Source organism: Desmodus rotundus, chromosome 3 (genome assembly GCF_022682495.2).
Source record: "Desmodus rotundus isolate HL8 chromosome 3, HLdesRot8A.1, whole genome shotgun sequence".
Taxonomy (NCBI): Eukaryota; Metazoa; Chordata; class Mammalia; order Chiroptera; family Phyllostomidae; genus Desmodus; species Desmodus rotundus.
In genome coordinates this window covers 15,507,741-15,531,291 of record NC_071389.1, presented here as the reverse complement: position 1 = coordinate 15,531,291, position 23,551 = coordinate 15,507,741, and the positions used below count along the sequence as shown (strand labels likewise).

Below are 23,551 nucleotides of genomic sequence, written 5' to 3'. Positions count from 1 at the left end.
CACAGTTGTTATTAACACAGGGGTGGTTTTGTCTCCAAAACCACGGGCCAGGACAGTGAAGCAGCTGACTGGGCCCAGGGAGGCCTGAACTATGGCAAGAGAAATCTGGGACAGACTCAAGAATATAACTGTACGAATCAAGAGACATGAAAACTTAAAAAGCAAGAGAAATTATACCTCTGCTCCCACTGGGTTCTACAAACGCACAACAGGCGGTTATTTGTGTGTGTGCTGGAGACAGAAGGCAGATCTCGATGGTCTCTGGAAGCCCCTCCCTTCCATCAGTCTGTGATTTATGGATTCAAAGAATACCTAACAATAGCCTACGATGCCTTCCCTTCACCGAGTCCTTCGAAGGCAGAAAACAAAGCTCGAATGACAGAGTGACAAGCAGAGCAATCAAAGCTGAATCCTAAGACATCTTGTCAGTTCTTTCCCAAACAAAAGCTCTTCTTGTCCATTGGAACGAATTACAGTGACATGAAACCTTAAAATGTAAAATATTTACTAGTTTGAGGCAGACATTATTATTTTACCTAAGTTATTCTTTCTACCTGTCTCAGAGCTCTAGGATTCTCTCTCACAGAAAAGCGACTAGAACTCACTGTGTGAGCCGCACACAGGCCCACCCCAGCTGAGGAGCCCCAGAACAATGGAACCAAAAGAGAAAGGATGCATTTGAGGAGGGAGGGGCTGGGAATACTGGCAGACCACCTCCAGAGGGAAAATAATACAAAGTTTGCTTTGGAAAGTTCTTTGGGGGCAACTGGGGAGGAAGGAAGTGAGCACGGAAACAGTGAGACATACTCCCCTTTTCAAAATAAAACACACACAGGCAGCACCAAGTCTGGCAGTGACCCAGAACGACAGTTGCAACATCTCAAAGCTACCAAGAAGGGAAATGGATTTTCCCAGTTGTTAAAGACAAGTGCTCACACCTTATTGCATCTCCCAGCAGCGACACCTGGCCCCATTTGCAGGGGTGGAGTGGGAAAGGATTTGGTCTCTAATAATCCTGGGATCTAATGACCTCACAGATAGAGAAATTTGAATATTGAGCTGATTTTTTCCCTTCACTTTCAGAACAGTCCAGGGAAACAGCTGACAGCTTGGTAGCTGAACACCATCCACATTAGATTTCTCAATCCACCCCCGGCTACGGGTACCCCACATAATGATCTGATTGGTGACTGCTAATGAGATATAACCTCTGGTCTGTAGTTCAGAAGCTGGATGCAGGTGGGATTCAGTTATGCTGGGGATTGGAGGGTGTTGATAGGGTAGATACTGCCTCCAACCCTCTCACTTTTGGGTTTGCTTGAGCTACAGGAAGTCATCTGAAGGATATGTGATGTGACTCCCTATTTATCTGAGGTCCACAGATCTCCCATATCCTGCCCATGGGGATTCGGATTTGAGCAGTCTCAGAAATCTCCCTCCATCTCTAGCGGTTCTGAGGCACTGTGGTTGCAAGTGTGGTTGCAAAGGCCTGGAGGCAGACAGGCCTTTGCTACTCAGAGTGTGGTCTTGGGACCAGCAGATGGGCACACCCAGAGGGCACGTTAGAAATGCAGCATCCTGGGCCTCACCCCAGACCTACTAAGTCAGAACCAGCATTTTAACAAGATCCCCAGGTGACCTAAATGCGCATTAAAGTTAGACACTGCTATAGGGCTCTGTCACCTACTGGCTGTTTGGCCCTGAGTGAGTGACTTAACCTCTCTGAGACTCAGTTTCCTTATCTGTAAAAGGAGGTCAGTAATATTTAATCCTTCTAACAACCCTGAGAGTAAATGAGATAATGTATGTAAAACGTTTACCAGCATAGCAGCTGGTATATAATAAGTACTCAATAAAAAGCAGCCAAAAGATGATTACTATCCTATTAATTTACCTACTATGTCTTTTTCCATCCATTTCTCTCTGCACTCTTATCCAAACCCTTTGCATTTCTCCAACAGCAGCCTATAACTGGCCTAAATCAGTCTTTTCTGGCCTCCTACACTGTTCTCCACACTGTAGCCAGGGAGATTATTTGAAATGCAAATTTATTCATATCTCCACCCCATCCCCAACACACACACACACACACACACACACACATTTCTGTGAGATATAAAGATCAAACTCATTCAAGCCCATCAAGACCTGCAGAGTCCCCTCACTCATGCCTCCAGCCTCAGCTTACCCTACCGATCTCTGTCCCCGCCACACTAGCTTCCATTCTCGGTTCTTCCAAAATCCATGTCTCCTGCCACAGGGCCTCCCACTCTCTGGACAACTTCTCACTCCCCTCCTGGCCTGGCAAATGCCACTCATCTTTCAGGTCTCAACTTAGTTGCCATGTCTTACTGAAGCCTGGTCTCCTGGATCAGGTCGAATGCCCCTATTACAGAGGAATACTAAAGTCAGAATTTTATAATAATTGTGTGATTGATTAATTAGGGTCTACTTCCCCCACAGGAGTGTAGGCTCCATTGCTCGCTATTGCTCCCCGGCACTTAGCACATAGAGGCCTTCCATAAAAATATGCTGACTAAATGTCTAAGGATGGTGACAACACAGGGGCCCCTGGCCCACTCCTGTCGTGAGGGTCATGGGAAATCGGCGATACCTGGGTGGAAGCCCACTGCCCAGTGGCTTTAACTCATCAAGGGTTTACCAACGGCTCAACAAGGGAGCAGCTCCAGCTGTGAGGCCACAAGGGACAACCAGAATGGGCAAGATACTTCCTACTGAGAACGTTTATAAGCTCGGTGTGGAGTTTGCAAATGGACAAAAGAGGCTGAGGGAGAAGGTCAGAAGCAAATTCGAGCTCTGTCACTGCACTGAGATGGGCTCCCCGACTGCTAAGTGAAGGATCTTCTTTGACTTTAGCCCAGTGAGTCCCATTTTGGACTTCTGACCTTCAAAACTATGAGAGAATAAATTTGTGTTGTTTTAAGTGACAGAGTCAGTGTCAGTCTCATTTGTCACTGTAACAACAGGAAACTAATATATCACCATGGAGCCTTTGCACTTGCCAATGAAAAACTGAGTGAACAGACTACCAAGTCTCCAGTGCACTTTCCATTCCACCAGATCCTTTTCCTGCATAAGAAATTCTGATACTCTGGAGCACCGGTACCGGCATCCTGTTCTCCTACAGCCCCTTGCCATCCATCAACAACAACCTGTCTGCAGGAGAATAATTTCTTTTGTGTCTGTCTCTCCTGCCCTTGAGCTCTGTGACCTATTCACCTCTGCATCCCTAACCCCTGGCACAGAGCCTGGCCAATGAAATAACACATTAGTAAGGGCTATCCGTGTTACCTCTGTTATCCAGCAGTGGACATCTGCTGAGCACTTACTACGTGCCGAGCACTGGGCCAAGCCCTGCAATCAACCTTGCAAGGCGGGTTACCGTTATTATCCCTATTTTACAGGTTGAAGCAATTGACTCCTAGAGGGCTGAATAACTTGCAAAGGACACAGAACAAATTAGTGGCAGAGCCAGGCAATGCATGCAGGAGAAAAGTGGGAAGCCTGCACTCTAACTGTGGCAGCACACTGCTTCCCACTCAACAGCCCTCTGAGGTGAGATTAGTGCCTCCTTTTCCCAGCATTTGGGCCTATGCAGCTGGCAAGTGGCAGGGCCTGTGTTTGAAGGTGGGGTCCGGCTGATTCAAAAGGCTGTGGTACCCTTTCCGTCTCACCAGGCTGCTTCACTGTTTAATGAGTAAAAGAACAAAACATGGACCCGCCACCTCTGCAAGGCACGTGGCACTCAGACTCAAAATGAGAACTGGCTGCTGCCTTGTGCCTGGGCTGACCGCCCATCCTGAGGTTCTGCTTCTTTTGGAAAACAAGAAATGTCCAAATTCCCAGTTCCTGGAGGCTCGATCTGCTAGAAGGAATGGATGACCTGCTTTAAAACTGCTCCAGCTGTGCTTGGAGCCTCTGGAAATGTGAAAGAGGCAGAATCAGTTCTTTTGTCTAAATATCAAAAGGAAAAAAACAGGTTTAAGTGAAAACAAGGAAAGTACCAAAGTAAAAGGTAGAGGGACTTTGATGAGAGCATGGAGCGAAGTGATTTCCACTGCTAGGTTTCCCAGGAGGGCAATTCTGCTTGAAATCTGGAAGTCAGCCTTGATAACCACTTTCTAGACTGTTAGCAGCCTAGGTGTCCTGTCTCAGGCCTTTGGAGTTCACAGGGTGGCCCTCGGCCGAGGATGAGAACAAAGGCTCCCCCAGGGGAGAAGCCTTGCTTTCCAGTAAGTCTCCATTTCTTGAGGAACAGCTCTGAGTATAAAATCCTCGGACCCATCTTTAACTCATCTGTGTAGAACAGTGTGGAACATCTACATTTCCTGGTGGTTCTCCTTGGATTCCAAAGAGGATAGTACCATTCTACTCAGAGAGTCCATTCCTGGACTCAAGAAGGAGGCCTGATGACCTCCGGACACACACAGGCAGGAAAGGGCCCTATTTCTCGTCCGGTAAAATTTCGTCAGTCGAGGCTTGGACAATGAACCATCGAACATCTCCTTGTAGCAGCCCCTGTGCCAGACGTCATCACATACATCTAATTCAATCCTCCATCACTACTCTGGGAAGCCGGTATCACGCCCATTTTACAGATAAGGATACTGAGATTCGGAGAGGTTCCGTAACTATTCCAAGGGTCTACAGCCAGTAAGTGGAGGGTTTAGATTCAAACCAGATCTGACTCCAACCTTTGCCTCTTCTTGTTCTTTCCTCAACCTCCCCTCATCTGAAATCCATTCAGAAAATATATATTGAGCATCTACTATGTATCCATATACACAGCAGATGACTTTTCTCTTTATTCCTCCTAGGCTCCCATCAGCAGACTTCAAGGCACATATTTTCTTTTCTACTTTTTTCCTCTTTTGGGGGGGGGGCAGTGGCTAGAAATCTTTGCAAAACCCACTGATAAGGTTACCCATTCATACCAGGAGAGAGAATTCCAAAGCAGTAAATAGACCCACTCAGCCCTACAAAAACCACATAAAATGACTCGGGTCTTAGAACTCATTTGTCCTAGGAAGCCAAGTAGCTGCCACCCTGTAAGCTTCTTGAGTTTGCATTGATCGGACAGCTCAGCGTAGCTTTCCTTTTCATTTTGTCGAAGTCTGTAAAGATGGATGATGTGCAGGGACACTTCTGGATTCATAATCAGGGGTTGGTGGTGGTTTCTCACTCCTGTAAGACTGAATTTCATGGGACGTATTCCTTGACGGCGTTGAGCTGAAGTGCTGTATTCTTGAAAAGATTTCTGCAGCCCTATTATGAAAGATGACCTAATCATACAGGAGAGAATAAAACATCAACCAACTTGATTTCAAAACTCTGAAATAGACTCCAAAGAATAATTAACTAAGAAAACCAAAAGACTCTAATCTTGATGAACTAATGGGACAGACTAGGAGAGAGCAAAAACTCAGATCTTCAAGTGCCACGGATTTTTGAACTGTTTGAATGATCAGAATCAAAGTTTACACAGGCCTGGCTTGACTTTTTGCTTTCTCCTCCCACCGCCCTCCAATCCACACATCCCACTCCCAAAGCACTGAAGGCACCTGCCCCAGCTCTGCTGCTCTAGCTTCTAATGGAACCAGGCTTTTCTCTGCCAAGCTCCCTCCAGATCTGCGCTTCCTGCTGGGCCCTGTGAACCTGCTGCAGGAAGGTGGCAGCTCCTGCAGAGCCAGCAAAACAGACCCTTCCACAGAAGGCAGACAAACAAACAGATGGATGGCTGTCACAGGTGACGGCATGCTCACACAGTTTCTCTTCCCTGCACTTGCTTTTGAGGTGCGAGTATATACGGGGGGGTGGTGGCTCACCGGGGTTCTTTCATAAATCTCAAAGACAGGCCTTTTCAGACATGCCTGACAAAAGAAAGGCCTTGGTGAGATTTCTGTCACTGACAGCCGTATATTCTGTGTAAGGAAGAAAACCACCCTGTTTTCCCAATTCTGAACATAATGCTGAAAAAACATTGCATAAAATGCTATCAGTTCAGCTGGCAGGGTGGGGGTGGGGTGGGGTCTTCTCCATCTGTGGTTAAGAAAATAACACTAAGTCTTGGATGCCTTATTTAAGGCATCCAACCTGCTCACCCGAGAGGCTGCTCTTTTTGTCTCTCTTTTTCTGGGCAAGAGGAAGAAATTCCTCTTACTTTCACTGTGGACTCAGTGTTCCATTTAGGAACCTGAAAAAGATGTGAATAACTGTTCACTTTCAGATCTGACTCCGGGCCTGGCTGGTACCACTTACAGTGAATAAAAAGGATGAGCTTCATTAGCTGGAATTCCACAGCCCCCTCATGGATGGAAAGTCACTCAGTGAGAAAGCTTCATTCAGGGTGATAAAAGGGAGTCAGGGGTGGAAATGATGCAAAAAAGACAGAATGTGAATGCAAAAATGTTTCCTGAGTGAATAGCTGTGACTATTTAACCACTAAAGGTTAAACCCTCTTGAGGTCAGGGAAAGAGCCAGAGGAAAATCAGAGGCAACTTTCCTCTTTTCCTGGGATAAACCCAGCAAAATTTTAAAATGCAAAGCATCTCTAAACAGCTATTTGATTAGGTTTTTTCCCAACTAGGCTATGATAATTAGCAATGCCTGGGAGATGAGATTAAATATGCCAATCAGTCCATCTCAAGAGTTTAGCGCAAACAATGTAGAATGTAATTATTTTTAAGTAATAACCACTTTTGTGGGGTTACAGCCTTAACTGGAGATCTGAAACCCAATAGATGACCTCTCCCCATGCCCAGAACAGCTGCTTACCACTTAAAAGAAAAATAGCAATGCCAACTGTTATCTGAAAATTCCACCAGTGTGACCTTTAAAGAGAAAGATTTTGAGTATTTCTGGTGATAACTCTGCCACAATTTCTTCCACTAATGGGGCATTTTCAAACTCAGCAGGGTGATGGAGATAACCTGACTTCACAGGGGTGCAATAGACTCTACCTGCAATATCTAACGCCCTATTTCCTCCATTGGTGATCATTTCTTAGGCTGGAAATCATCAAAAACCTAAAGATTCACAACTTCTCCCTTCTCCACGCAGTCTGTAGGGGTGTGCAAAATGGGTCCCACAGTAGAGATTGGCCTGTAATGGGACAGAATGTTATCTAAAAGAGGAGAGCAGAATGCAGTCAACTGTTAGGAGTGGGGTGGTTTTTTTCCCTGTACTGCTCCAGGGGAATGTTGCATCGTGAAGAACTACTCTGGTTCAAAAGAAGTCTTAGAATTCTAAGACTCAGGCTGTCGTCACACTGGGTCCATTTTTCACCCCACAGACTGAACTCATCTATCTCTCCAAACAGCTTTTTATAATATTGTGGTGGCAAATGGCTAAGCGGAAGGTTTAACTTCTTTAGCCTGTAACTACAGAAACATGTGTGTCTTGGGCACAAAGGGATGTTTCCAGGCAACATGACAAAAATGAGTAACATTGATACTCCACCTCATGGTAATAGCTTTTATAATTAAAGATTACTGCGAATACAACAGATCCCAACACAAATGGGAATAATGGAGACACAGCCATCCCTCTGCCTCTTTGTCAGCAACTCTAGTCTACACGTGGACCTTGTACTTCCATGGGGCTGGAGAGGTCTGTAATTAACCACCTGCCAGTGTCGGTGACCATAACTCTAACTGGGGCAGCACTTTCTTGACTGAGTTCTCTCAAGTGATAATTAAACCTGCCAGCCTCACTTGTAAGGTCTGATCACAACTGAGCAGTGCATGTATACGATGGCATGTCTAACAGTGACAAATTCTCCGAGTACCGGTGGCTGGTGCCTGGGCTGCCAGCACTCTCATCATGAGATAAGTATCTCCTTATATGAGTGCCTTGAGTCACAGCTCCTGCCCCATGAGCCTTCACCTTTTCTTTTAATCGAACAATGTTTTGCAATTTCAGCTCCATCTATCAGGCACCTCCATTGTCCGCTAATGGAGTTTACAGAATCCTATTCCCCAGTCTATAGCCAGGGCCAAGAACTCTTCAGTCATTCCTGTAAGTCCAAGAACATTTCAGATGCACTATAAATTGAACTTGAACTCCATCCACCACCAGCTGCCCACCTGAGAACATGCCAGCAAGGGCTTCAATTCATAATTAGATGTTGGCTAGACAAATTACCTGCCAATACTACCTTTGCCTACCAGTATCACACAGGCCAATAATGTTCAATGTGGGGTACATGGAAAGGGAGCTCTCCTGGGAGGAGGTGTTTTTGCAAAATCCATTTCCTTGACAACTGTTTTCCAAGCAAATGCTAGTACTGCAGGGTTTTTTGGGGTTTTTTTTGTCCCTGGTTTTGAACTATTCTGATGTCTAAAAATCAACATTGTCAAATGCCCTAATGTGAAAAATAGGGATTAAAATAGAAGCAAAAAAAAATTTGTTTAAGCTCCTAGAGTTGAACAATTTAAAAGCCAGGGATTTACATTATCTTTTTGGGGGGAGGAGACAGTAATGAGCAAAAGATGGGCAGCATGTAGGGGGACCTCTAGGGATCACTTACTCAACACAGGTGACCATGGAGAAGAATCTGGAGGACAGATGGCCTGCCATGCTTGGACCCCTCTGCCCAGAGTTGAGGGATGAACCTAGTCTCCATGGGGAGTGCAGCCTAGTCCCTGATTGTCCCCCTGTGGGTTTAAAGGAGTTCCAAAAACAAGACAATCAGTCTCAGGATGAGGTCATGTTCCTTTAGAATCACATAATCTTGGATTTTGAGACAGGCCCAATTTCAAATATCTGTCCCATCATCAATGTGTTGGGTACCATGCTTTAAGTTTTTATTTGGAAAATGGTCTTATGGAGTTGGTGTAGGCAGAACTGCATTCCAAGGGCAAAGACAGACCAGGGGAGTAAAGAGTGCTACCATTCTCTGCTCAAGCTGACTCTCCTCCGCTTGATGACTTCAATGGAATTATTAGCTCAACTCTACACAGGTCATGGCAAATCAGGACACTTCTTAACAAAATCATCTACCCATCCATCCTTCTATTCATCCACCCAATATTCCACATTAAGTACTTCCTATATGCCAATAACCATGCTTGACATTGGGGCTGCAGAGGAACAGGATGAGTGCCTACTATGGGGGATCATTTTTAAAGCAGGGTTCTTAATTTGGGGTTTATGGATGGAACAGGAGCCTGTGAACCCCTGTAAATAAAAGGAAAACTGTGTGAGTTTTTGTGTACACATGTGCATACCAGGAGCACTACTTTAGAGAGGAGGGTTTATAGTTTTCATCAGATTAGCATAGGAATTTGTGACACCAGAAAGGTTAAGAATCACATAAAAGCTCAAAGCCAGATTGCTGGGTTATGTCACAGAGATCTATCCACAGAGAAGGGGTGAGAGAAGGCTGTGCAATGAAGGTGATGCTTGGGTGGGACTTTGACAAATGCGTGAGTTTGGCTTCACCTGCTCCAAGTCAAAGAATGAAGGCCTCATTCCTTTAGCTCAAGCCTCTTCCTCCAGTGCCCTCTGAGCCCCTCACCCACATCAGTCTCCCTCCTCCATGCTTGTTCCTTCCTTTAATCACTTATCCAAATTTCTTCCGAGTGCCCACTTGTGCCCTGTAAACAAGATAGACACAGGCCCCTGTCCTCCTGGACCCAATATTCTTGAGAGAGACACACACATCCATTGAACATAGACAGAGACATATAAGTACAAACTGAGATCAATGCATAGTAGGGGGAAAACAGAGAAAGAAGAGAATGACTGCCCGTGGGGCCTGATTCCAAAGAGACAGGGAAGGCTTCTGCTCACTGGCCAGCAATCAGGATTATGAACTGCCCCACAAGTCTGAAAATGCTTCACAGGGAGAGACTGTGGATAATCTGGCTTGGCAGTTCATAGAGCTTGCAAACCCCTGGCACTGGGTAGGCACTTGTATTTGCTAACAAATAGATGAGTGAATCAGCAGGCTACCCTGTAATATTTCCTATATTAAATACTTCTAAGCCCTTTCAGGTACAAAGGTCTCATTTTAGATATCCTTTAACCTCTCAGCAGAGAGAACAGCCAACAAATTATTAGATTAGGAGGATGCATCCCATTTACACAAACTCCAAAGAAACTGTGATTTTGCTTCCCTCTTACTGGCTTTCTCCCACAAAGCTACTTTAATATTCAATACCGGGCCTTCATTCAAGTTCCAAGCCATTCACACATGACTCTGTTCAGACTCGGTCCTCAAGCCAGCCAAGGCTTACCTCCATCAGCGCAAAGCTGAAAGACGTGACCACAGGGGAGGCACAGCTCACCCTTCGTGGGGATGATCAAGGTACAGAGAGGACACACCTGTGCCTCCAAGGAGGGAGCAGTATGAAAATGCACACTATGGGCTGACGTATTGATGTTGTTTACCATCTCTTATGTTTCCTGCTGTGTCTCTGGTGCCTGGCGCATAGTACACACTCAATACTTATTTGTTAAATAAATGAGTCAGTGAGTGGAAGGGGAGTTGTGCTTGCCAGTCAAGGTATTGAGGTGGTAGCATACATGGGCCACATGGCATAGCTGTACCCAGTGGTGTGCTGGCAAAGGTATAGCTCCCACATGAGCACTGGTTGTTATTTTCATTTATCTTAAAAAGACAAAAAATGAAATAACAAAAACATACCAGGATTTCATTTATTTGTCAATGATGTGAGCAGATTCTTTCCTGAACTGGATGGTAGTTTTTGAAAACTGTTAGAATTTTACTTTCCATTTTTTGTGTAATTTACAATGATGTACTTTTTTTTAAAAAGGTCTTCAAAGATATTTTATTGATTATGCTACTACAGTTCTCCCAATTTTTTCCCCTTTGCCTCCCTCCACCTGGTACCCTCATTCCCTCCAGCAATTCCCCCATTAGTTCATGTCCATGGTCATGCATATAGGTTCTTTGGCTACTCCATTACCTATACTATTCTTAACACCCCCCTGTCTATTTTGTACCTACCTATTTGTGCTTCTTATTCCCTGCACCTTTCCCCCCCACCTTTCCCCCTCCCCCCTCCCAACTGATAACCCTACAAATGATCATATCTATGATTCTGTTCCTGTTCTGCATGTTTGCTTAGATTGCAATTTGGGTTCAATTATTGATAGTTATGAATTTATTGCCATTTTGATGTTCATTGTTTTCATCTTCTTTTTTCCATATATAATTACCTTTAGCATTTCATATAATTGCTTGGTAATAATGAAGTCCTTTAGTTTTACCTTGTCTGGGAAGCACTTTATCTGCTCTTCCATTCTAAATGATAGTTTGCTGGAGAGAGTAATCTAGGTTGTAGGTCCTTGCTTTTCATCATTTTGAATACTTCTTGCCAGTCCCTTCTAGCCTGCAAAGTTTCTTTTGAGAAATCAGCTGACAGTCTTATGGGAACTCTTCTGTAGGTAATTGTCTGTTTTTCTCTTGCTACTTTTACCATTCTCTCTTTTTATTTAACCTTCGGTATTTTAATTATGATGTGCTTTGGTGTGGTTGTCTTCTGGTCCATCGTGTTTGGGATTATCTGTGCTTCCTGGGCTTGTATGTCTATTTCCCTCACCAAATTAGGGAAGTTTTATTTCATTATTTTTTCAAATATGTTTTTAATTTCTTTCTCATCTTCTCCTTTTGGCACCCCTATGATTCAGATGTTGGTACGTTTAAAGATGTCCCAGAGGTTCCTAAGCTTATCCTTTTTAAAAAAAAATTCTTTTCTCCTTTCTCTTCTGAGTGAATGCTTTTTCCTTCCTTAAGTTCCAAATCATTGATTTTATTCTTGGCTTCATCCTCTCCATAGTCAGTGCCCTGTAGATTTTTTTTTTATTTCACTTAATGCAACCTTCATTCCTGCCTGGGTCTTTTTTATGGCGTTGAAGTACCCAATGAGTTCCTGAAGCATCCTGATAACCAGTGTTTTGAACTGTGCATCTAAGAGGTTGCTTATCTCCATTTCATTTAGTTCTTTTTCTAGAGTTTTATTTTGTTCTTTCATTTGGGCCATATTTCTTTGTCTCCTCATTTTGGCAGCCTTCCTGTGTTTGTTTCTGCGTATTAGGTAGAGCTGCTTTGACTTCCTGTCTTGGCACACTTGTTAAGTTGTATGGGATGGAGCCTTAGAGCAACGTTTGTCACTGCTTTGTGGCTCTGTGTGGTGGAGGGCTCACAGAGGGGACAATGCCGCTGCCTGGCCTCTGGATTTTTTCCCAGGAGGAAGTTGTCTCTTCACTCACACTTCACTTTTTCCCCATATGCCACTGGTTTCCTTCCAGCTATTGCCCTGGTGCTGAATCCCAGAGGAGGCGGGTCTGAGTGATTTCTAAGTCCATGGTGGACCCTTTAAGAAGATGCAGTTGCTTCCACTACCTCAACCCCCACTGGTTTTTACAGTCAAAAGTTATGGGGACTTATCTTCCTGGCGCTGGGATCCTGGGCTGGGTGGCCTGGACTGGGGCTGTGATCCCTTGCTCCCAAGTTATCCCTCCCATTTTTTATCCACTATTCGTGGATGTGGGACCACCCATTCCCATCTCAGAGCCTCTCTGCACCACTCTGTGTCTCCACCCCATCAGTGTCTCCACCCCTCCCACTGGTCTGGATGAATGTTGCTTCTTTAAGTCCTTGGTTGTTGGACTTCCACACAGCTCGATTTTCTGACAATTCTGGGTGATATTTGTTTTGTAGTGTAGCTGTATTTTTTGCTACAGGTGTACGTGGAGGCGAGACATGTTTACCCACACTTCCATCTTGACCAGAACTATAATGATGTACTTTAAAGTTTACTTTGCATTGTTAACAATTTCTCCGCCACTTTTGTGGAGTAAATTCAGAGTCTGGCACAAATAATGCCCTTTTTTATTACAAAATCTTTTATTACAAAATCATATTCATGTGATTCTGTAACATAACAATATCACACTCAAGCACAACATATGACATTTTAGGTGAAATGTTCAAATTAAAACTATAAATTACTATACCCATGTTATTACCCTACCACCCACACTCAAGCAGGCGTTACTTCTGCCGGACCCTGTACTTCTACCACAGCTGATCCTCAGCCACCAGTGGTGCCGGAAAGCGTCGTGCAGCAGCACACCACTCCATGCAGATACAACAGATGCATTAACCTTAAGCGTGTACATAAGTAATAAAGCACAGTAAATTAATTAGAAAGTGATGAATTTTGAGTAGTTGCTCCCTTTGCTTTTAATACAATTTATTTAATTGTAAATTTGTATAATTAATTTCTAAATAATGGCTGTATTTAACAACCAGCTCACAAAATTCCTGAAAATTTAACAATGGCTTTTCCCAAGTCAGCTTTAGCACATGACTGGGTGTGTCCTGCAGGCAGACCCAGCCCTGCTGTGGGATCACAGAAGATTCAGCTGAATGGACTCACCCAGCACTGGGCAATCGGAAAAGCCAGGAAGCAGCTATAGTAATGTTTGCACAATGTGTAACTTTTGCCTTAAAAAAAGTTTCTTTTGAATTACATTTTGGGCCCCCTAATCTTCCCAATTTAGGGTTTCTAGTAGTTGTGCTCCAGCTCCACTCCAGGCCTCAGTTCCCTGGAGGAAGGGTATGCCAAGGTGTTCTCTGGAGGGTCTGGCTGCCTCTCGGAGGGCTTGGGAAAGATGCAGCCAGCATGATGCTTTTTAGGTAGTGAAGCACATCCTGTAGAAAACTGACCTCAGGGCCCAAACCATGGAGCCTCCAGCCCCCTCCCCCACTCTAGCCAGCCCTTAGGAGTCATCATGTGATCAAGGGTAGAAGGGTTGATAACCAAGGGTCTCACTTTAGATTCATCATCAGGCTCTGCAACTTTCTAGCTATGTAACTCTGGGCACGTTTAACATCTTTGGGTCATCTATAGCTTCCTCAACTATAACACAAGGAGAGCTATCTCTGTCTCCTACAACCATCATTAAGATAAACGACCTATGAGAAAGGCCCAGCCCCTGGCAGCGGTCACTGAGTTTTGGCTTTGAATGACTGACATCTTCTAGGCCACCCAGAGGGAGGTCAGGTGTTCCAAGGCCTGAGTGGACAGGGAACTGCGTACAGAGAACAGTGAGGTGCACAACTGGGGCCTGGTGGTAAATGAGTCTTAAGTGGGTGAGTCCTCAAAGTGAGCCTGGTGTCCAGCTGGTGGCTAAGCCCCACAGGAGGTCATCCATGTCCTTTCATCTGGAGGCCTAGAGTTCATTACCCCTGATCACACTACAGGGCAGTGATTCGCCATGCAAGCTGCATGGGTGTTTTTATTCCGGTAAGAATGACATATAGAACGAAGGCAGTGGGAGCCAGCGATAACTTACCAAGGCCAAACCCCGTGGGTAACGGGGCCTAACATGAGGTCACTGGGCTCCCTGGTTCTGCCTTCTCGTTTTCCTATGGCTCTTGCTGTATTAATCTCTTCTTTGTGTGTTTGTCAAAGGGCATCCCCTCGGCCCCCAAGTGAGACATAAATAGAACTGATGTACAAAAAGCTACTATATTCTCAGCACAGGGAGTGTAAGGCCCTTAGTCTCAAAGTGACAGATGAGTAGGAAATTATTTCTTGCTAAAGAATAATGAAGACCATAAATTGCTGTGTGTACAGATGATTCTCTAGAAGGTAAGCAACTCTGACTGAAACAGGAAGTCACCACCACTGAAAGCTTCAGAGCCTTGCTCCATGGTTGTGTTCCTATACTTCAGGCCCCCCCATACCTCACCATACTCCATAACCCTTGCTCCTCCTTCTCCCCAACCTCTAGAAAAAGGCACACACTAAAGGTGGTTGTCTCAGGGTCAAAATTCCTCACTCCTGGAGAGTTTCGGAACAGGACGCTGTCTAGCCAGGTAATAAGCATGACGATGACAGGGTCTTGTTTAGAAGGTTGAAGGCCCTAGGGTCCCTGTTCCTCCCAGATCCCAGACTCTTCCTCTGCCTGGTTACATCCCAAGATGGCCCATCTCAATCCCTGTCTCTCCTCTCTGACTCCTCCCTGACCAGCGAACCTACACAGATAGCGAGATGCCAGTGTGGGCATGACCAGACAAGTGTCCTGTCCTTTAATTCTGTTTTGACAGCAACTACGGAAGAACCACTACAATTAAGAAAACAGTACAGCCTGATAGCAGAGAAACACACAGAATTACCTGCAGAAAGTAGAAACCTGGAAAGAATTTAACGCTCAGGCTTATTTATTCCAAATGTGAAGCTGACCCTATAAAACTGAGGAAAGTGTTTCAGCTAACACTTAGGCAAAACACTACTAAAATCAGCAAGTTGCTAGCCCTGGGGAAAATGCCCAACATATCTGTAGCCATACTTTGAAAAGATGTCTTTATTTTTTTAAAAAATATTTCATTTATTTACTTTTAGAGAGAATGGAAGAGAGGAAGAAAGAGAGAGAAACATTAGTGTGCAAGAGATACATGATCGGTTGCCTCTCATATACCCCAAACTGGGGACCCGGCCTGCAACCCAGGCATGTGCCCTGACCGGGAATCGAACCAGCAACCTTTCCATTTGCAGGCTGGCACTCAAATCACTGAGCCATACCAGCCAGGGTGAAAAGAGGTCTTTAAAGGGATATGAAAATCCCAACCTAAGACCCATGTCAGTTTTGTAGACAGTCCTTTACAGACAGTCCATTTGGGGACACCTCCCACTCCAAGAAGAGGAAATAGCTCCTGAGGATGCCCAGCTCAGGCCTGGGCTCACTCGCCCACCCCAGTCCCAGAGGAGCTATTTCACACTGTCAGGCTTGAGGATGAGATTTTTTTTCCCCTTTAAATCAAACTACAACAGGAGAAATTGAGGTTTCAGGGTAAGAGTGAATTTCTTGACGTTGTCCTATTAACTAATGGCACAATTCCCTGAGGGAAAATTGGCATTTTCTAGACAATTTGTAAAAGGAAGAGATTTCAACCAATAGATTTTACAGTCAGTACCCCTGATACGAGGCCGATGATAGACCCGAGGAGAGAGACTGAGAGTGGAAGAGGGGTGTTGGAGGAAGAGCCTCCCTTCTAACCAACCAGCTATGCTCTGCCCCACACATCGATCACTCCTGTCCCCAAGGGCCAGATGAAAGAGACAGAGGACAGTTTTCCATTTGTATTTGTCAAACTTGGCTCTCTCTCTTGAAGCCAAGAAAAGAGATTTAAACTACAAATGTTGGCTGTCCCATGTAACTAAACTAGTCGTTTGGTATCTTGAGAGCATCTGAGGATCATAAGTGGAGGTGAGGAGAGAGGGTCAGCTCTTCAGCTCTCGAAGGGCAGTCATACACAGCAGTTCCCTCCCCAAGTTCCATGACATCTGGGAGCTAAGTGAGAGACTGCATGAGGCAGGAAGGAGACTAGTTTGGGCCCCATAATTCATAGATATAACTTGGACCTGGAGATGCTCAAGGACTTGCCCAAGATCACATAGTAAATGAATCCCTTAATGCGTGACCTTTGGGGATGAAGTAAGTCGCAGGCCTCAATCAGAGATATGGTCTAAGTTTTGTTTTTATTTTAAAATAGCCTAGGTCACAAGATGTTTATTTCAAACCAATAAGGCCTTGCTTTGTTTTAAGCCACTTCAATTATCAGAGGACAGCATGTGTTCTGGTGGAACCATGGAAAATTTACAGCCTAAATGTGTGCAGATTGCATTCTTCAGAATCTGCCATAAAGTCAGGCTTCCCATTGCAGCCACACACAGATTAAGTAAAAGCTCCGCTAAGCATAAAGAAAGGTCAATTATTTGCAGAGGAGAAAAGCTGCTTCAGCAATGGCTAGGTCCTGGGATCTGGTAGAGCTGGGGGTGGGGGAGCGCATACTCACCTGAGGGCCACAGTTTCTTTAAATCAGAGCCTGGATGTAGCTCCACAGTCTCCCCCAAATAAAAGTCAGGACTATTTTCTTTTACAAAGCTTTACCCTCTGGAAGGAGTCAGGTGCCTCATGAATCCATAAAACAGGTCCCCTAAAACAATATCTACACTAGACTTGAAGTCTTTGATGGACCCTCATCTAGAAAGGCAACCCCCATTATCCCTGTACATAGGGAATGAACACTAAGGCTCAGAGGGGTTAATTAATCTGTGCAGAGTTGCACATCAGTGATCAGTAAGAGATCAGTGATTCTAGGTTCTTGGGCAAGGGGACGGGAATAAATGAAGGACTCAGGCCGATTCCTTTGTAGGAGCTGGGCGATGCAGCTCCTACAATCCTTTGAGTTCCCAAACTTGTCTCCCTGTTCAGCCAGGAATGTATCAGGATTTCTAAACCTCATCACTATTGACATTTTGGGCTGGATATTTCTCCACTGTGGGGGGCTATCCTGGGCATTGTCAATGTTTAGCAGCATCCCTGGTCTCTACCCACTGGATGCCAATAGCATCTCTAGATGTTACAACCAAGAATGTCTAGATGTTGCCAGATGTCTCCCCCTCCCCAGAATTATCCCAGTTGAGAACGACTGAAATAGAAAGATAGCACATTTCAGAGAGTGCAGTCCCCTACACTCTCCTCCAAACATGCCCTGGCCCCTAGGAAAGAGTTGGGCCACTCAGCAAGTTTCCTGCAAGAGTCAGACTTGAGGGAAGCTGAGGCCAGCCATAACAGCCTAATTCTGGGGGAAGTAGCTTAAAACCTATACCTCTGTGACATGGCCCCTCAGCCCAGGACACTGACACCTGCCAGGCGCAAGAGGGTTCAGAAAAATCAGGGGGTCTGTGGAGCTCCCTACCTGATAAGCCAGAGGACCACATCCAGGGTGGGGTGACAGGGCATCTGATTAGAAGGCATTTGAATTAGGGGCATACGGTAGTCACATTACAAGGGTGGTTTTCTATAAGGGCCCCTTGGAGAGATGGGCCATCTCTCCAGCAGTGCTGGGAAATTTTCAGGGGTCTCAGCAGAGAAGTTACAATAGAAGCTAATATAGACTAAACACCTACTATGTGCTAGGCACTACACTAAGCAATTTATGAACACTCCAACCCTGAGGTTATCACCCATTGTGCGGAAAAGGTAGCTGAGACGGCCCCCTGTCCATCCTGCATGTCAGTGGGAGGGCACTCCCGCTCTGCTTTAGGAGGAGGCAACCTCACGACAGTGCCTCTTGAGGCTCTGGCCCCAGCTCAAAAGACCCACCAAGGTAGGGGGAAAGAGGGCATGACTTGAAGCAAGCAGCAGTCTTTGCTGAACAGCCACGTGCCCACTGCTGCCAGCAGCTCAGCCCTATGCCTGAGCGGGTGCTGGGGGCCTTCCAGCCTGTGGGTGGGAACGGCTGGCGCCAGCTGGAACAAAACTTGAGAACACATTAGCAGAGTCTCACTTCCCAGGAGAGCGCGACTTCGCCACACTGAGCAGACTTCTTTGGCAGCAAGTAGTACTTGCAAGAGTCCCTGTGTCGCTTAGAGAAGCCATTTGTTTCCCAACAGCAACCAGGAAGGTAGCAGCCGTCCTGTGGCAGGAGTCACTAGCTCTGCCTGGACCTCTTGTCAGGGAAGCCTCTGCCGGGACCACACAGGCCTTCCAGCCCTGACACGCAGGACAAAGGCTCCTCAGCTCAGAGCCCAGGAGTACAGTATCTACCGGTGTCCTCAGGAATTGCCTGGAGGCCTGGTGATCAGGCTCCTAGAAGTCAGGAGCTGATATGAAGAGGAGAATTGGAAAGATGAAGCACTTGGCTTTAGATGGACATTGCTGGGAAATAGGACAGGCCCACTGAGTCCCCGGACTACTCAACAGTCCTTGCTCCGGCTGGTCTGAAACCACAGTGGGCGGGCAGGCTTCAGGGTCTTCCCTCTTGCTCAGAATCCCTCCTGACACAGAAATGGGCCTGAGCTGCTAAGCTCCTCAAATAGAACAGGACCCTGTTGCTTTTCTAAACGTCACACCCAAAAGTCTGAGGAAACACCTGAAATAAGCCTGCCATAACCCCCACAGCTCAGATGTTCCCCAGGGCGAATCTCTCTTTCTTTCTGACAACTGATCACAGGCCCTGACCATGGTAGGGATTAGAATGCCCACTAACAGGTCAGAAGGATCAGTTTGTGGTTAAAGGATGAACACATTAATTCTGTGTGACCTGCTCAGTGACAAGAGCCAGAGAGAGAAGCATACATTAGTCTCTCCCTCCAGAGGGCATCTTAGTTGGAGAAGTGGAGTTCCTTGAGTCACAGCCCCACCGACACAGAAGGATAGGAACTGCCTTGAGGAGTCTTGTCCACATTGCTGGGCATGTCTGTCTCTTCCCACCTGCTGGGAAGCTGCTCACAATGACAAAGGCAGAATGGGAACAGGAATCTGTCTGACTCATACCACTTACAGGGCAATGAGCAGCCTGAAGCATCCCTCCTAGCCCCAGGATCAAGGCAGTGAACTGGGAGAGGCTTGAAGTACAGCTGAAGAGCCAGGCGAGCTCAGGGTCGGGTCTGGAAGAACCAAGAATGCTCTCGCCTTTCAAACAGGGCAGTTTGTCTTTCTGGCCAGCTGGGCTCGGTTAGCGTCAGAAGTCTCCAGCAAGGACTGGTTTGCACTTTCCCTCTGGGACAGAAGAAAGGATGGGAGAGGGTTTCCAACTGGCACTCTAGAACTCAGCAGTGGCCAGTTGGCCAGCCCCTGGTTCTTGGCATCTGCTGCTTTCTAGAATGTTTGTTCATTAGTTGATGAAAACCATTCCAAGTGTCCAGCAGGTGGGAATCTTTCCAGAACCAAGCTTCTCACCCCAGCTCTTTCTGTGGTCATGTACTCTTTCTCCTACGCCAATCCCCTCCGGTTCTCCTTTGAGGGGTTCTTATTTACTAAACAAACAAGTGAAAAAAATAATTTTAAAAATGAGCTCAGATAAGAGCAATAAAGCCACCTGTTAGCCTTTGACATTAAAACTGATTTGAAATAGGAGAACCAGATTTTCCAGGTAAGAATTACAGGGTTTGTGGATTAAGGAAACAACCAAATCTCCTTTATTTTTCTTCTAAGAGGACTAAATTGATATTTACTTACACAAGCCAAGAGCAAAAAGGGACAACCAGCTCTCCTAACAGCTATTTATACATCCAAGTCTGGCAGATTTATCAGCATCTAAAATGGCAGAAAAAGGATTCAGAACACGATGTGTCAGAGATAAGTTCTATATTGTCCCAAATAGAGTTTCCTATTGTTAAAAGCCCCTGTTCCTTGCTGGAGGGAAGACTTGCGTCATGCCGCAGGGAGAACACAGAGTCAAGCAGACTTAATTTCTCAGGGGGTGGGTCATGAGCTCCCAACACAGACCTGAAAATAAGCTCAGAACCACCTCAGAAGCAACAACTGCACGGAAGTAACCTGGAGCAGTGGTTGCCTGCAGATGCTGACGGGTCTCCCAGAGGCCTCAGCATGGTCAGCAAGGGCACTGATTTGGAAACAAAAGGCTCCAAACTCCTACACAGTTGCTAGTTGTGTAGACCCCTCAGCTCTGGGTTGAACTTCACACAAGTTCAATAAGCTCAGAGCCCAGCAATGGGCCAGATGCCTCCTTATTCCTTCCTGGAGGGCAGAAAAAATAAATACTGGCTAAGAAACAATGCTGAAGACCTGATTATAAAAGAAAGAAGAACCATATATCTGGTGGTAGAAAAGATTTGCCTTGTGCCCATGGAAAATGGAGACCCACAGGATCCCACCAGGGATGCAGATCTGTGTGCATGGAAGCTCCTGGCATTTGTACCCTCTGCTCTGGGTCAGAAGCTCTGAACCACCACACTGGCAACTCAGCATAGCCAATGGCCAAAGGTCTTCTTAGGAGCTAGTACAACCACGGACAAATGGAGTATCTAGAGTTTTAAAAGCGTTAAAAGCAACAAGGTTGGAAAACAACCTCTGGAGTTCACTCTGTGACATTGGACAGGGACCAGATGTTTCCATCAGATGCAGGGCAGCTGGAGAGGAGCAGCAGGCAGGCTCTCAGAACCCCAGAAACCAAGAAGTCCCTTTGAAAGGCAGGGAGTCCAGCACTCTGGGACCCTCCAGGCTAGAAGCCACCCATGTATAGTATGCCAGGAACAGAAACATGCATATGGATAAACTGGTCTCTGAAGCCCTGAATCCATCTCTTGACTATGAAATGACAGTGGCATCTCACAGGCCAAAGGGGCCCACAGAGAAGTGCAGAGCCACTGAGAATAGAAATGATAGGTTCCTAGGGCAGGTATTCAGGGCAAGATGCTAAGGTTTCTGCCTCAGAGCTCACCACTGGTGAACTATAGTAGCAAAATGACCCATCAACTTGAACTTCAGAACCATTAAGAACAGCTACACAGCCCCAAGACTGGGGAAGCTGATGTAGCCCTAGGCAAAGGATCAGCCAATATGGACCAAGGATCCCCCCAAAAGTGTCAGTAAAATACTGAAATGCAAGGACTTCTTTGCCCAAGAGAGGCTCAGTCAAGAAAGTCTGCAGGGCAGAGGTGAAAATGGGGCGAGGGGGGCCAAAGAGAGGAGAAGGCATTCAGTCAGACTGAGGCCTTTGAAGTCCTCTGTCTTCCCCACACTCTGTGGATTCACACTGGCACTAGGGAAATGTCTGGGATTTCTGACATTCAGAAAGTGCCTGAGTACTAGCACGCTGTGTATGCCATCATATCGTGCATTGTTGTCACACAGACAAAAACTGGAGCTCAGAGTCTCTGGTGGAAAACACAGAGCATCTTCACAAGGCCTGGTGCCAGGGGTTCTTCCGAGACTCAAGTGTTTGAGACTCAAGTGCCGGATGGTGCAGGAGGGTTTACTTTCTAAACTGGGTGAAAATTCAAATCAAGAGTCCTGGGGTCCTTCCTGGTACGTGCCTGGCATAAATGTTAACAATGCTTGTGAAATTCCTAAGGAAACCGCAGCAGCAGGCTGACTCGGCTTCCAGGCTTCTACTGTTGACAGGAAGTAGGAGACAAGTAGTCAGGGAAGAATGACAGTTTGGGGATTAGTGCGATGACAATTAGACAAGTTCTGCTCTGCTTCTCTTTACAAAGAAAACTTCCCTTCTTTCCTCTTGGAATGCCATGTTAGAAGAGAGACATTTCCATGGCAACGACATACACATTTAGTGATGTGTCACTAAATTTGTGTGTGCACAAAGGCACATTAGGAGACTTTTTGAATGTGGCAAGAGAAATAGATTTTCATAATTGAATATTGCCCTCAAGTAGAGTTTACCATTTGCTGAAAGCTGGGGCTGCAGCAGAAAATGCTAACTCTGCTTCATCAGAATCAAGACTCAACTCCAAAATCTCAGCTGACTTCAAACAAGGGCTGTCTCCTTGGGAGGCTGCTGCCCAGAAAGGGACACAGACAGATGGGGGCACAGCGGGGGGTCAAGGTGGCCTTGGCAGAGCCAGGGAAACAGATCCATCTCAGGTTTGACCAGATCCCGAGGAGAGCAAAAGCCACCTACATAAGAATCTGATATGCCCCTGACCCTTCCCCAGGTTCTTAGTACCTCGTGACCCCAGACTCTCCTCTGTTCTCACAAAGAGAATGTAGGAAAAAAGTAGCACCAGTATCAGATAGCTTCCCCAGGAGGTGGAACACGATGAAAAGAATGCCGAGTCTAGAGCCAGAAGGCCCAGGTGTATGTCCTAGTTCTGTCTCTTCCTAATCATGGAACTTTGAAAGCCACTCGTTTTCTCAGTCTCAGTCTGTAAACTGGGAATATGCTTCCTGATTACCAGATGTTCTAAGGAGGCAGTGAATGTAGAAGCGTCACTATTAAATTGTAATGTTGTTAAACTATTAACACTGTTTATAAACACTGACTTGGCCCACGCACCACAGAGGAGGCCTCTGCCCGATGCAGGCTGGGCTCCCAGAGGTTGGTTATGGTGAAGGGACCCACCTCAGCCCTGCTGCAGGTTTATGGTGGCCTGATTCCAGGTCACCCCAGGGACTGGTACAAGGGGTGAGGGGATATCCCTGTAGCACGTGCCACAGCTTCAGAGCCTCTGATGTCAGCCTTTCTGGTCCTCCCTGGCCCCACACCTACCCTAGGTCCCAAGTCAGTCAGTGTACAACAGACAGAAGGATGGGGGGGGTGTCCCATTATGTATACATTTAACTCACACATAATCAATTCTACCTATCCGCCACCCAATCTCTTTATTCTCCCTTTGACCCTTTCCCCACTTAAACAAGACCTGGGCTTCCACTGCTACAGGAAAAGAGAAGCCCCCTCTGAAAAACAAACATAAGAAGCTAAATTTGGCCTTTTGAGCTTCCACAGGTCTGGATACTGGCAATGAGAGATCTTTAAGGATAGTTTGACCACACATGCTTGGATTTCACCTCACATGCTTCATTCAGAACCTAACCCCAGGGAGGGGACAATCAGCTGCTTCAGCCGCAGGAGACTGGCGTTGCTTTGGGGTGAGATATGGCACCTCCGTACTGGAGCCTAGGGAAGCACCCTCACCCTCCACCGCAGCACTCCTTTTTCCCGCCCCCCATCAGCCTCCTCTGTGGGCAGGGCTTGGACCTGCCTCCTCTTTCTACTGGTAACCAG

The 23,551-nt window shown here is 46.1% G+C and overlaps 1 protein-coding gene across 5 annotated transcripts in view; it reads right to left on the bottom strand.

Moving 5' to 3' along the window:
• MAN1C1 (mannosidase alpha class 1C member 1) overlaps positions 1 to 23,551 on the bottom strand; it is a 128,997-nt gene that overhangs the window by 85,654 nt on the left and 19,792 nt on the right. The gene's annotated exons all lie outside the window — the stretch shown is intronic.